Here is a 12,642-nt window from a genome sequence, read left to right as displayed (position 1 = left end):
TGCAATTAATGCACATTACCAAAACAAAGTAGGTATTTCTCTAAAAGAACCATTGGCCAGAACTGAGGGTTAAAGGGGAAAATGAAGATTTCAGAGGTCCTCAGACAGCTCTGACCTGGGTTAGCAGTTAGAACTGCACAGCTCACAGGTGGTCCCCTACACTGCATCTCGTACCTGAAGAACATAGAGACATTGGGATCCAATCATTGATTTTTTTCCATGAACAAGCACAACATAATTGTATGAAATTACCTGGTCTTTGCAGCTGGGAATTAGGATGGGTCCATTTCTTTCAAATACCATGTTTTCTAATGGAAACTCGGCAGGAAGTTATTAGATTAAAGCAATGCATTCCTTTTCCCCTTTAATAAAAAGTGGTCTACAAATTAGTAGAGGGCTTTGAGGAGAGGATGGAGTGTCCATTGGCTCCTTAACTCTGGATCCGAGAAGCAAAATCCCAAGGACTGGAAATCCTTAGATGTGGTCATCCAAGGGGAAGAAGAGCTCTTTACCATAAGTTAGGAAAGGGAGGAATTATCCAGAGTCTAAAACATGAACTATCAAGTAAAAAGTCAGAGTGCTGAAGTTGGGATGAGATAAAAAATGTACTTATCAATTTTTAAAAGCCCATTTTTTTGAAGAGTTAAAAGTTAGCTATCTAGAGAAGGTACTAAAATATGTCAATTCAGAAAGCCGGGAGATAGGTCAGTTGACGAAGTGCACAGAGGACAAGGATGAATTCCTAAGTTCCCATCTCCAGCACCCATATTAAACAAAAGCAAAACCTGCTCACTGCCCAGTCACACAGCCTGTAATCACAGCAAGCATTGGTGGTGCAGAGATCAGGGGCTCCCGGGAGCTCATTGGTCAGTCAGTCAGTGGAGACAGTGAGCGTCAGTTCAGGGAGGGTCCGGTCTGAGAGAAAAAAGCAAGTAGAAGTACCATAGCAAGACACTCAACCTCAGCCCTACACACAGGCATACATGCGTGTGCACATATACAAGCCCATACTAGCAAGTACACTACATACAACACTCGTAATGTACACGAATGTTTTTAAATGTGTCAATACATTTATATTCTAGTGTTAGGCAATCACCGTCATTCCTCACCCCATATGATCTAGTCTCTCCCTTCAGCCCTCTGAGCAAACCATTTTTCAGAAGCGGCATGGGTTAGGTGGCTAACAATGATCACAGTCTTCCCTCAAGATGTCAGCTGGCTTCTTGGAAATGCGTCAAAATTGAGCTTCCCTCTCAATGTGCAAATGTACTTTTCACTCCAGTGTGGAAAGCCCTCGGCGTCAACTGGTACACGTCAGCTCTAGTCCAGCCACACTCCGGACATTTCCGGATGGAGAAGCAGAGGGCCCAGTCCCACACTTTCAATTTACTGAAAGTCACGCAATACAAGGTCGACTTTTTTTGTAGACAGGTGGGTGGAGAATTTGTCAGCCAGGTTGTTGTTCTTGTTCTTGCAGTGGCTGAGGTTTAGAGATTTACCAGATGACCTTTAATAAGATGTGAAGCCTGGTGTAGAGGCTTGTGTTTGGAATGAGACCACTGTGATGAATTCAAGTAGCAAAGTAACAAAATAAACAAAGCCCCCCCCCCACACACACACAAGCATTCAGCCTCTCAAACTGAATTTCCAGGAACATCTACACCTCCAGGTCCATTTCAAAATGCTTTCAAATGTCTCTGTGACTTCCTGGGAAGACAGAGAGCAGGGCTGGTCCCACGCTGTCCTTTGAGGAACAGTCTGACTGTTACATCACTGTGTCTACCCCCTGTTTGATTTAAACTGTACATAGTGAGCAGCTGTTATTGCAAAGATCCTACAAAGGAGCTCAAATATTCAAAGGATGTACAGGAGAAGATAAAGGAGACAGTGCATGGTTCAAGACAAAGTCTTGACCCAAACTGAAAATGAGGCATTTCTATCTACAGACATTCCAGCGAAATACTCTCAACAACACCATGATGGTGTCTACAGTGCCCAATGTGGTCATCCTGATGATCCCTAGGGTCCCTTAAGGAAAGCAGAACTTTCATTAGGTCCTACTAGTACCACAGAAGTCCTACGATGTGCCTGATACCATCATACTTTTCAATCCCATTTTACTCATGTAATTACTTGAAAATAATACTCTTATTGTTTGACAGATTTATATATGTATAAAATGCATTTTTATTATATCCCCATTCTCCTGCCAACAACTTATTTAACCTTAATGACACCCTAGGAAGTACAATGAGTACTCATTCAATTAGCATTATGCTAATTGTACTATATATATAGGCAAGGTATAACCTCACTAAATAAATGCTTAGCTAGTGTCCTTCAGTGTTTGGGTATACACGGTTTCCACCAAATACTCAAAACAGGTTAATATGCAATGAGACTCAGTAGTCATGATTTCCAATGTGGGCTAGCCATTGACTTCATTTGAATTTCTCTTAAAATTCAACTTGTCTTTTCCTTTTCTAAACTCATTTAAACATTTTTTGTTTCATTTTAAGGTCCACTGAGCATAAGATACACTCACAGAAGTGCTGAAGAGTTGGCACAATGGTTAAGACCGGGTGCTGCTCTTTCAGAAGACCTGAGTTCAACTCCCCACACCCACGTTAGGAGGTTCCCAGCCTCGATGGGATCAGCTGCTCCCTCTGGACTTCTTTGGCACCTGCCCTTACACATATACATACCCCCCGCATAAACACACACATACACACATAATTAAAAGTAAAATAAGATATTTTCAAAGAAACAATCATAGGCATCATTAATAAGACTAAAAACAAAATCCCCTCCAAAAAAGGAAACAAACGCAGCACCACCAAAAAACATTCTACAGAAATGTCTGGTATTGGTAAACATGTCTTTATTTTCACAGAGGAACCTCTAGATCAGCTTTTTTAAAAATCCTCATAACTAATTCCCAGCCTCCAAGACTTTGATTTAATTGGTCTGGGATGCAGCCTAGGCACTAGTGTTTTTAAGAGCTCCCAGGTGGCTCCATTGTGCAGCTGATGCTGAAGAGCACAAACTGGGAACCCACCAGAGAGACACACGGTACATGTTGGCCGGCGTGAAGACAATGGCTGCTGGGACATGGTAGTGACCATTCTCTCTCTTGTTTTCATCGGGTGGACCCTTGCACTGGGTAGCATGCAGACAGTGTCATGAAGAAAGGACGTTGAACACTGGGGGTAAAACAGAGAACAGTGTTAACGAAGGAAAGGGTAAGAGAGAGGGAAATGCCAAACATAAAGGAAAGGGTGTGTGAGAGCGAGCAAGGAGCACCCAAGGAACTTCATGCTTGAATGGAGCGTGGACTCTGGACATGGGAGGAAAGTGAGCTAGTCATGGGGGAATCCAGAGGCAGAGGATTAAAGGCTATAACATTTGGAGGGAATTTCAGAAGCCATTTTTTTAAAACTGAATTTCTGAGCCAGGAAGTGATAGAATCCAAATAACTGTCATCCCTGCATGAGGAAACGTGGAAAATTCCACTATAAAAGGCAATGGTAGAATGAAGGTGCTGGGGGAGGCCGCTCAGCCCCACAATAACCACACAGAAACTGTACTAATTAAGTCACTACTTGTCCCATTAGCTCTAGCTGCTTATTGGCTAACTCTTACATATTAATTTAACCCATTTCTACTAATCTGTGTATTGTCACGTGACTGTGGCTTACTGGCTAAAGCTCTGGCAGCTGTCTCTAGTAGGACTACATGGCTTCTTTCCTGCCCTTGCCTTCTTTCTCCCAGCATTCAGTTTAGTGTTCCCCATCTACCTCTAGTCCCTGAGCAGGTCTAAGACAGTTTCTTTAGCAACCAGTGGTATTCACAGCATACCGAGGGGAATCCCACATCATGAAGGAGAGGCTGGAGAAGGGGAGCTGTGGAGGCCAGGGCATCAGTTAAGCAGTAGGACTGAGACTGAGGAAGGAGAGGTCAACAGCAACACCAGGACTAGGGCGGGAGGTAGAGGGTAGATCTCAGCCACACAGTAATGGAGAAAATGCCAAGACTTAGACGGTAGGACTTTGGAAGAATAGAGGCTCCAGGATGGCTCAGGTGTAGCACTCAGCAACACCATCAACAGGAATGGGTTCAGAAGGCAGATGGTGAATTCCACTTCACATACGCTCAGCTCCAGTCACTGGTGTGACTTCAGTTTGGAAATGTCCAGTCACGTGTCTGAAGCAACTGGAGTGTCTGGAAGTCTTTTGAGGTGAAGATACGAACCTCAGTGTTGGGTCACAACCATAAGTCGGTGTAGAGAAAGGGCTGCAATTGGGGGTCATGAAGAACATAAGGATGTACCTTTGAGAAAAGGGGACTTGTGAAAGAGACAGGGGGAAAAAAAACTACAAAGAGCCAAGGACTATTATAATACTGAATAAATGATTTTAAAAAAATAAACACCCAAGGGCATGTGATAATCTGGACAGAAACAATTCAAAAATAACCATGTATTCAAATAAATGGTGGAGAGGGGGTGATAAAACTGGTTGTACCCAAATGTTGGACTTTGGTGAGACTGTGGTGGTTTGAATAAAGATGACCCCCACAAACGCATACATGCGAAAGCTTGGTTCCCAGTTGGTGGAACTATTTGGGAAGCGTTAGAAGTTGTGGACTGGGAGGCGTTTGTGGTGCCAGGCTTGCCTACCAGTCGGCCACAATCCCTGCAATGAGAATCGTGGACTCTAACTAACCCTCTAAAACTCTAAGTCCCCACAAACTTTTTGTACTATGGGTGGCTTTAGTTGCAATGTCTCTTCACAGAAACTGAGAAGTAGCTGAGACAGTGAAAAAAACATGAAGAGTACATGCAATGTCTGTACATGGATGCAACAGTGAAGATCAGTGTGTGGAAGGCGGAAGCAGGAAACAGTCACACGTGACCCGATCGTGGACAGCCTCGGAATCTCCTGTCATGTCTGCTACTCCATCTGGTTTAATTTCAGCCTCACACAAGATCTCTGGACATGGACAATATGGCACAACTCAACTCCCAGTAGAGTTCTCCTTCCCATTGGAAGGCTGATGGGTGCGGTCCTTCTGCCCTCATTCCTATCCATTCTCATTCTTCTGGGCCAAATCAGATCTGTCCATTAGGTTCTGCTTACCACATTTTAGGGCTTCTGGAGACCACACCTCCAAGTTTCTTCAAATCCCTCCTGCAAACCAGCTCCAAGGTCTCCAAAGTCTCCAGAGCCTGACGTTCTGAAGTCAGTTTTCTGTGTTAGACTTTACTTGTTGTGACCAAACACTCAAAAGGGGCAATAGAAAGAAAGGCAGACTTTGACTCACGATTTCAGAGAGTTCAGGCCACCTCAGTGGGAGGAACATGGGGAACTAAGTGCTGTGGGACCATGGTCTTGTACCCTGTAAAGATTGTCACTTGTATTAATTTAATAAAATGCTGATTGGCCAGTAGCCAGGCAGGAATATAAGTGGGGTGACCAGAACAGGAAAATTCTGGAAATAGAAGAGTCAGTCTACAGTCATCACCCAGACCAACAGGAAGCAAGATGAGAATGCCTCACTGATAAAAGGTAGCAAGCCATGTGGCTAACACAGACAAGAATTATGGACTAAAATAAGACGTAAGAATTAGTTAATTAGAAAATCTGAGCTAAGAGGTCAACGAATTTATAATTAATGTAAGACTTTTGAGTGTTTCCCACGGCTGTGGGACTGGGTGGAACAGAGGTCCTTCATCAACTGAGAAATTTCCATCCTGGGGACTATGATGCAAGGAAAATGGAAGGAGGGATGCTCTGTGTCCCTTTTGCTCCTTCTATGCTATCCAGGTCTCCAGCCTATGAGATGTGCTACCCCACGCAGGGCAATCCTTCTCCTCCTAGCTAAGCATCTCTGGAAATACAGGCACACACATGCCCAGAGGTGTGGTCTGCTAATTCTTTGACAACCACTATGATGGAGGGGGAGTTCAGAAAAAGGTAGAAGGGAGGAAAAGTAAGAAATTCCCAAAGCCTGGTGACCTACATTTTATCAGCAAAACAGAAAACAAGGACTTTTTTTTTTCAAAATGTGGGGAAAGTACTACCAGTGGAGAGGAAAAAATAATGCAGGACTGGGGATCAAACAGATTCTAGATTGACTCACTAAAGGACCTGGATGACTCCTAGCATTTCAAAATCACCTCCACCCCTAAAGAAACTGAGTTTACAAGCTCATTTTTGTGATTCCCACCCCCAAGGAGTCTTCAACCAATAAACAAACCTTTCACACCTTGAGTTTACAGTGTCAAGTTTTCTTAAAAAGCCTGAAAACCCCAGCCCCACTTCAGCTCAACTCCTCTCTCTCTCTCTCTCTCTCTCTCTCTGCTATTGCTTTCACTTACAAGTCTTCCTGAGCAGCGCAGAAAGATGTTCAGCTCAACCTGTGTCCTCCAGCAAGCCCTGTAACATTGCTTCCTCAGCTGGAAAACCAAGAGCCCCAGTGAGACGGTGCTGACTCCAGGACAAAGGGCTTCGAGGATTAAGCAACAAATGACCGAGCAGTTTGCAGGAATAAAGCCAGAGCGAGGAGCCATGATAATCCCTGCCTGGCTGGCCCCAGTGCAGTACAGCAAACACAAATGCATATACAGGCTGTCCCAGGTGCCAGAGACCAGAGCTGCTCTGCTCAAATGAAGCAGAAGCAGAAAACAAAAGAAAATTCAGGATGGAGGAGAGTACAGAAAAGAAGGGGGTGAGGAGAAGCAGCCGCACTGCTGAAGTCCCCTAGACAGAGAGGCAAGCTTCTCTGGGTTACAATAAGCAAGGGCACACATCGAAGACTCTGCATAATCTTAGGCCATGTAGGAAATTTAGCTTATGGAAAGAGAGACGGTCTCAGATATACACATTGGTGTCCCTGCTTTCCAATAAGATCGGCTGTGGTCCTACTATAAGGTCTCTCTGTGGGACTATATTTTGCAAGCAGTTTCCTCTGGCAGGAAGTAAATGAGGTACCTCTGTTCGCATTCAGGCATCTGTACTGGCCTGCCTGGGGGTTCTGACAGGATCCACCCTCAGCTGTAGCCACTAAGAGCGCCTCCTGTGCGCATTCACTATGTTCCCTTTTAAAAAAGGCTCTGTCCATTTCCTCCCTCCCTTCTTCCCTCCCCCCTCCCTTCCTCTTCTCTTCTGCTGCTCCTTTCAGCAGAGGCTGGTCTCTCTCCTCCTCCCTTTCTCCTATTCCTTTTCCCCCTAATAAAAAATAACCCTCCATATAAGCCCTGTCACGTGGCATCTTTCTCTCTCCTGCCATTTTATAAATTACAACAACCGCCAAAGCAGGGATGCAGGTCATGTGCATTGCTACTCAGCTACAGACCCACATATCAGTTTTGGAGACTTTAATCTTAGATAACAGTCTGCACAAGCCATCTTCAAGGGCCTACTGTTACAGTTTGAATGAGAAATGTCCCCTCCCAGTGGCCTGTGCCACGCCCATGCCTTCCCGGTTGTGGCTGGCGGTTATCATTCCAATCAGCTTCTGGTCTCCTGAGATCCACCAAGGTCTAGAGCTGAAACTGCTTCTCCAGGTGTTTTATCACAATTAGAGGAGGAGATGCACCTACTGGGTTCTGGAAGTCACCAAACCAATCCGTCTGCCTCACGTCTTTGTGATGCTAGCTCACGAGAAACAGTAGTGATGTTCTAAAGAGATACACTCTTCGGGTGAGTCATGCTCACTCTTACAGCATGGACCAAGGAACCCCACAATGCCAGTCCAGTTTGGGGAGCCATATGCTTTCCTTTTCCTCTTGCTATGGCAAATACCTTCGTTCTGGCTAACCATCAGAGGGCACAGTCCGTCGTGACCAGAAGTCATAGTAACAGGAGCATGAGGTGACTGTCCCTACCAGGTCCACACTCAGAAAGCAGAGATGAAAGCTGGTTCCCTCTCATTTCCTCCTTCCTATTCAGTTTAAAACCTGATGATGCTGCCTATATTCTGGGTGGGTTCCCCCTCAGGTGTGCCCAGACATACATCTAATGATTCTAAATCCAGGACAAGGAAAACAAACCGTCACAGGGCCTGAACAGAACACTCTAGTGGTACCCATTTAAACTGGCGAAATGAGTACTGGCTGAGGCTGTGGGATAACCCTTTGTATGCTGTGAAGATATGTTGCTCTCTCATTGGTTCAACAAAGAGCTGACTGGCCAATAGTTAGGCAGGAAGAGGTTAGTCAGGAGAGCCAAACTGAGAAAGCATGGGAAAGAAGAAGTGAGGAGTTGCCAGAGTAAGCAGGGCATGCTGAAGATGAGGTAACAAGCCATGAGCCATGTGGCAGCACATAAATTAATAAACATGGGTTAAATTGAATTACAAGATCTAATTACTAACAAGTCTAAGCTACCAGCTGAGCATTTATAATTAATAAGAAGTCTCCATGTTGTTTATTAGGGAGCTGGCAGTCCTGATGGGAAACCTCACCTACACCCAGTACCCCCAAGATTGCTATTCGCCAGTTCCTCTGCTCCTAGGTTTCTAAGAGTGTGTTTGAGTTTCTGGTGCTGTGTTAAAACACCATGACCAAAATCAACCTGGGGAGGAAATGGTTTATTACATCTTATAGTTTGCCGTTTGTCATCCGGGAACGTCAGGGAGCAACCCAAGTCAGGAACCTGGAGGGGGAAACTGATGCAGAGACCATGAAGGAATATTGTTTACTGGCCTGCCCAGTTTGATTTCTCACACACCCCAGGACCCCTGTCAAAGATGGTATTGCCCACAGTGGGCGGGCAATCATTAATCCCACATCAATCATTAATCAAGAAAATTCAATGTAGGCTTGCCTACAGTCAATCTAGTTAGGGCACTTTCTCAGCCATGGTTCCCTCTTTCAAAAATGTCTCAAGTTGCTGCAAAGCTAGCCAGCACAAGGAGGCTCCAAGGTGATAGATAGGATGGAGTTCGTATATCAGAGCAACTGTCTGACAAGCCTAGCTTCATGCTTTAACTTTCTTTATCACGTGACTCCATTTTCTGGGCTCTAATGCCATCACTGTTGATTTACAAGGTCACCACTCCCCATGCTGCCCTGATGTTGCCATGGACTTCATTCTGCACTGCTGGCCACAACCACATCTCATGGTCTCTATCTACTGATGGCCACTACCTCCACTCTCCCAGTAACGCAGGAAGCATCTTCCTTGCAATGTTCTCGTCATTTAGAAGTCAGAGGGCGTTTACATCTAGGCTATGGCTTCATGGTTCTGCTTCCTCTTCTTCCTCACAAAGCACACCAGCAGGATAAATACAGCTGTTCTAGATCTCCAGTGCCCTCCAATTGCCACGCCTCTTTCATGACCTTACTGATCCCTTCCAGTTCCATGGGCATGTTGGCATTCTCCCGAGACTTTGTCCCCAAACTTCCCTAAACTAATTTTCCTTGAAAAAGTTACAACTATAGTCTGATAGGTTGAGGTAGATCTGAACCTATGGGTGGTTGATGGGATTTAAACTTTTGTGCCTTGTGAGCCTTATAAGCTTACCCTTATTAGTCCCTGGAGAATAACTCAGCCTAGGCTCCATCATCCATGTCTGGATCACCCATGAGAGATTCACATTCTTAACGTCATTTATAGACAGAGGAAAGACCCTTCACCTAGGCCAGGTATTTTAATTAGTTTTGTTGGGAAGAATGGAACGTTTCATTCCTGGAGATTTGCAGGAGAGCTTCATTGGGGGTATGTCCTCAGAGGAGATCGTGAAACCCCACACTTTCCTCATTATTTTTTCTTTTAGACCTTCCACCAGGGGGTAAGCAGTTTGGCCCCTCGTGGACTTACCTTGCTGTCGGCCCAAAGATCTCAGATGGAAACTTCACTGAATGGTGAGACGGAGTGACTGTCTCTTCACTATGAGTTGGCCATCTCTTATATTTCTTCAGGTGACAGAAAACAGTACGAGTGGGTTGATGAGTTTCTGTAACTCAACAGATTCTCAGGTGGAAAGTGAGACAGAGGCTCTCTCTCTCGATACTCAGTCGCAACGGTTCTCAAGTGCCGCCATTTATGTCTCTCCCCCTGTGCGCATGCGCACCTGTGTCTATAAACACACAGGTGTGCACTTCTCCACAGCCACTACCTCCTGGTCTCACACAACCCTGATCATTAACTGTTTGCCCTCTGCCTTCTTGGTTTTTCTGATGCATCTTTCAAAGGACTGATCTTAACTTCGCCAGTCTTAAGGTGGGTGATGTGGTTGACAATGATATGGATCATTCTGCTGTCCACAGTCTTCAGAATACAGGAAGTATTTGCTGCTTTGTTCTCTGCTCTGAAGGACCCACTGCAATCAGAACAGTGGATATATTGACCTGTGAATTTACATTACTCAGTACAAAATATTAGCATGATCAACGATTATTAAAAGCAAGGTTTCCTATTTTCAGTTTATATTATCTAGTTTTATATGTACTTCGCAATAAGAAACTGTTCAGAATGCAGTAATCACAATTCAATGCCCTTGAAGGAAATTACCAAGATTTACAAAGCCTGGAGGCTGCAGAGATGGCTCAGAGGTTCAGAGTTCTTACCACTCTTGCAGAAGACTTGAGTTCAGTTCCCGAACTCACGACAGGCGGCACACAGCTGCCTGTAACTCCAACCCTAAGGGATGCAAAGCCCTCATCTAGCCTCCACAGCAAAAACATACACACACACACACACGTACACACACAAGAAAAAAGATTAAAATAATTTTTAAAGATCCACCAGAGACTCAAAAGAATAGAGAAGACATTTCACCATGGCAGTACTTAATAAAAACTATTCCCCTCATTTGAAATTCATGCTTTTGCTTCCAAATTTTATTCTAAGTTGTAATTGTTTGGATTGCTTTAGACATTTCCAGAAATTGAAAATTAAGAAATTATCCTTTTTTGTTCTCCCACAGTAAAAATTTAAGGGAAAACTGACTCTAAAATCTAGTAGTTGAATTTGTGTGTGTATATGTGTGCTTGTAATTGGACCCAGAACCTCTCTCTCAGACCAAGCCTATGTTCCATCACTAAGATCCACCTTAGCCAGAACTATCGTTTTTAATGGCATCCTTGAATCTCTCAAGGAAAAAGATTCCAAATAGATGAATATGCTTCCAAACCAAAGATAGTGTGTTAGTTTGCAGCATCCAGAAATGGTCACACAAGATACATCTGGCTTGACATTTAATCCCTGCTGTCATATTTTTGGCTCTTTCTCTATCTTTGAACAATATTTTACAGAAACTTCAACCCAGAATGTAGATACAGTAAATCAACTGTATCTTTTTACTCTGGATCTTTTTTTGCAGAGTTGGCGAGTTTTGACACAGAGATTAGGGAGTGGAGGCGCCTGGCAGTCCCATCGTAGATGCAGTCCTGCAGTTTTCTCCTCTACAGTGGAGGCTAGCCACAGGCATTGCTGAAGCAGTAAGGCCCTCAGGAGCACTTCGGGTACCTGCCTCAGCTGCGCTCATCCTTCATCCTAAGGAATCACTCAATCTCTTAGCACCTTGCCATCTGTATCAGTACCACCCCAGCTAATAGTCTCAGGTTATTAGCTGCCCTTTGCATCCTCCAGTTCCTGTTGGTCCCCAATCCACTGTCCAGAATGCATCTCAGTCCATCCAAATAGGAGTAATGGGTCTTTGAAATCCCTTCCACCCCTTGCTCTGCCATCTTTACCTGGGTGTTCTCCCTTAGTCAGATGATTCTGAGAGCTTCATCTCTGCTTCCTCCTCCCATGGAATTGCATCCTGGGGAAGTGTAGGTGAGTCACGAAGTTGAGATTGGGAGATATTAAGAGGGTCCCTCTAGTCTAGAGTAATTTTAACAATGAAGCGTATGTTGGCCTTTAGCTGAAGCGAGTTGTAGCAGACACCCGCAGCCTTTCTGTGAGATATTGTTACCAACATTCTTCATCATCACTTCCTAAGCCTCAAGCTCTGGCCCATTGTGCCCTTCGCACTACCAGCCCGGCCATCTTACTTCTGAAAATCTAAGTACAGCCACTTTGATTCTCTGCCAACTTTTCCTCCACCCTTCCCTTCCCATCGCTCTCTCTGCCTGAACACTGCATTGCTGTCCACAGCTCGACCCTCAACTCCCTTCTTTAGCTTGACACAAAATGGTTAAAGTTTCTGGCTAAGCTCTCACCCAATACCTCTGGAGAAAAGGACTAGGCAAGTGCATAGTTCGTTCTTCTACCACTGAGAAAAGCAAAGGAGGAGAGGCAAAGTCAATTCCCTTTCCTCCCGCTGTGGCAAATTCCCTGGCAAAGGCAGCATGAAGGAGAGCAGGCTTATTGGCTCACAATCCTAGATGGCGGTCCATCACTGCAGGGAGTGAAGTGTTGGGAACTGGAAGGAGTTAGTCACATGACATTCACAGTCAAGAGAAGGCAGCAATGGATTGATATATGCAGGCCTGCACCTGCTCAGTATCTTTTCCCCCTTTTCTTCAGCCCATGAAATGGAGTCACCCACATTCCCCTCAATTAACCCAATTTAAAAAATTGGCCGGCCCACAAGACAACATAATCCAGACAGTTCCTCATCAAGACCTTTGCCCAGATGATTATACATGGTGTCCAGTTGACCGTCAAAGAGGTTCCTAATCAGTCC

General features: G+C 44.7%; 1 long non-coding RNA gene across 1 annotated transcript; it reads right to left on the bottom strand.

Annotated features, from left to right (window-relative positions):
* Positions 1–2,867: 2,867 nt before the first annotated feature.
* Positions 2,868–10,070, bottom strand: LOC148118770 (uncharacterized). Its single transcript, XR_015735719.1, has 2 exons — positions 9,828–10,070; positions 2,868–3,206 (listed from the first exon to the last, which is right to left on the bottom strand). It is a non-coding gene; the product is annotated as an uncharacterized LOC148118770 (long non-coding RNA).
* Between the last annotated feature and the right edge of the window lie 2,572 nt (positions 10,071–12,642).

The sequence above is a fragment of the Myodes glareolus genome, chromosome 20 (genome assembly GCF_982192425.1).
Source record: "Myodes glareolus chromosome 20, mMyoGla1.1, whole genome shotgun sequence".
NCBI classification, from domain to species: Eukaryota; Metazoa; Chordata; class Mammalia; order Rodentia; family Cricetidae; genus Myodes; species Myodes glareolus.
This window is presented reverse-complemented; position numbering and strand designations above follow the sequence as displayed.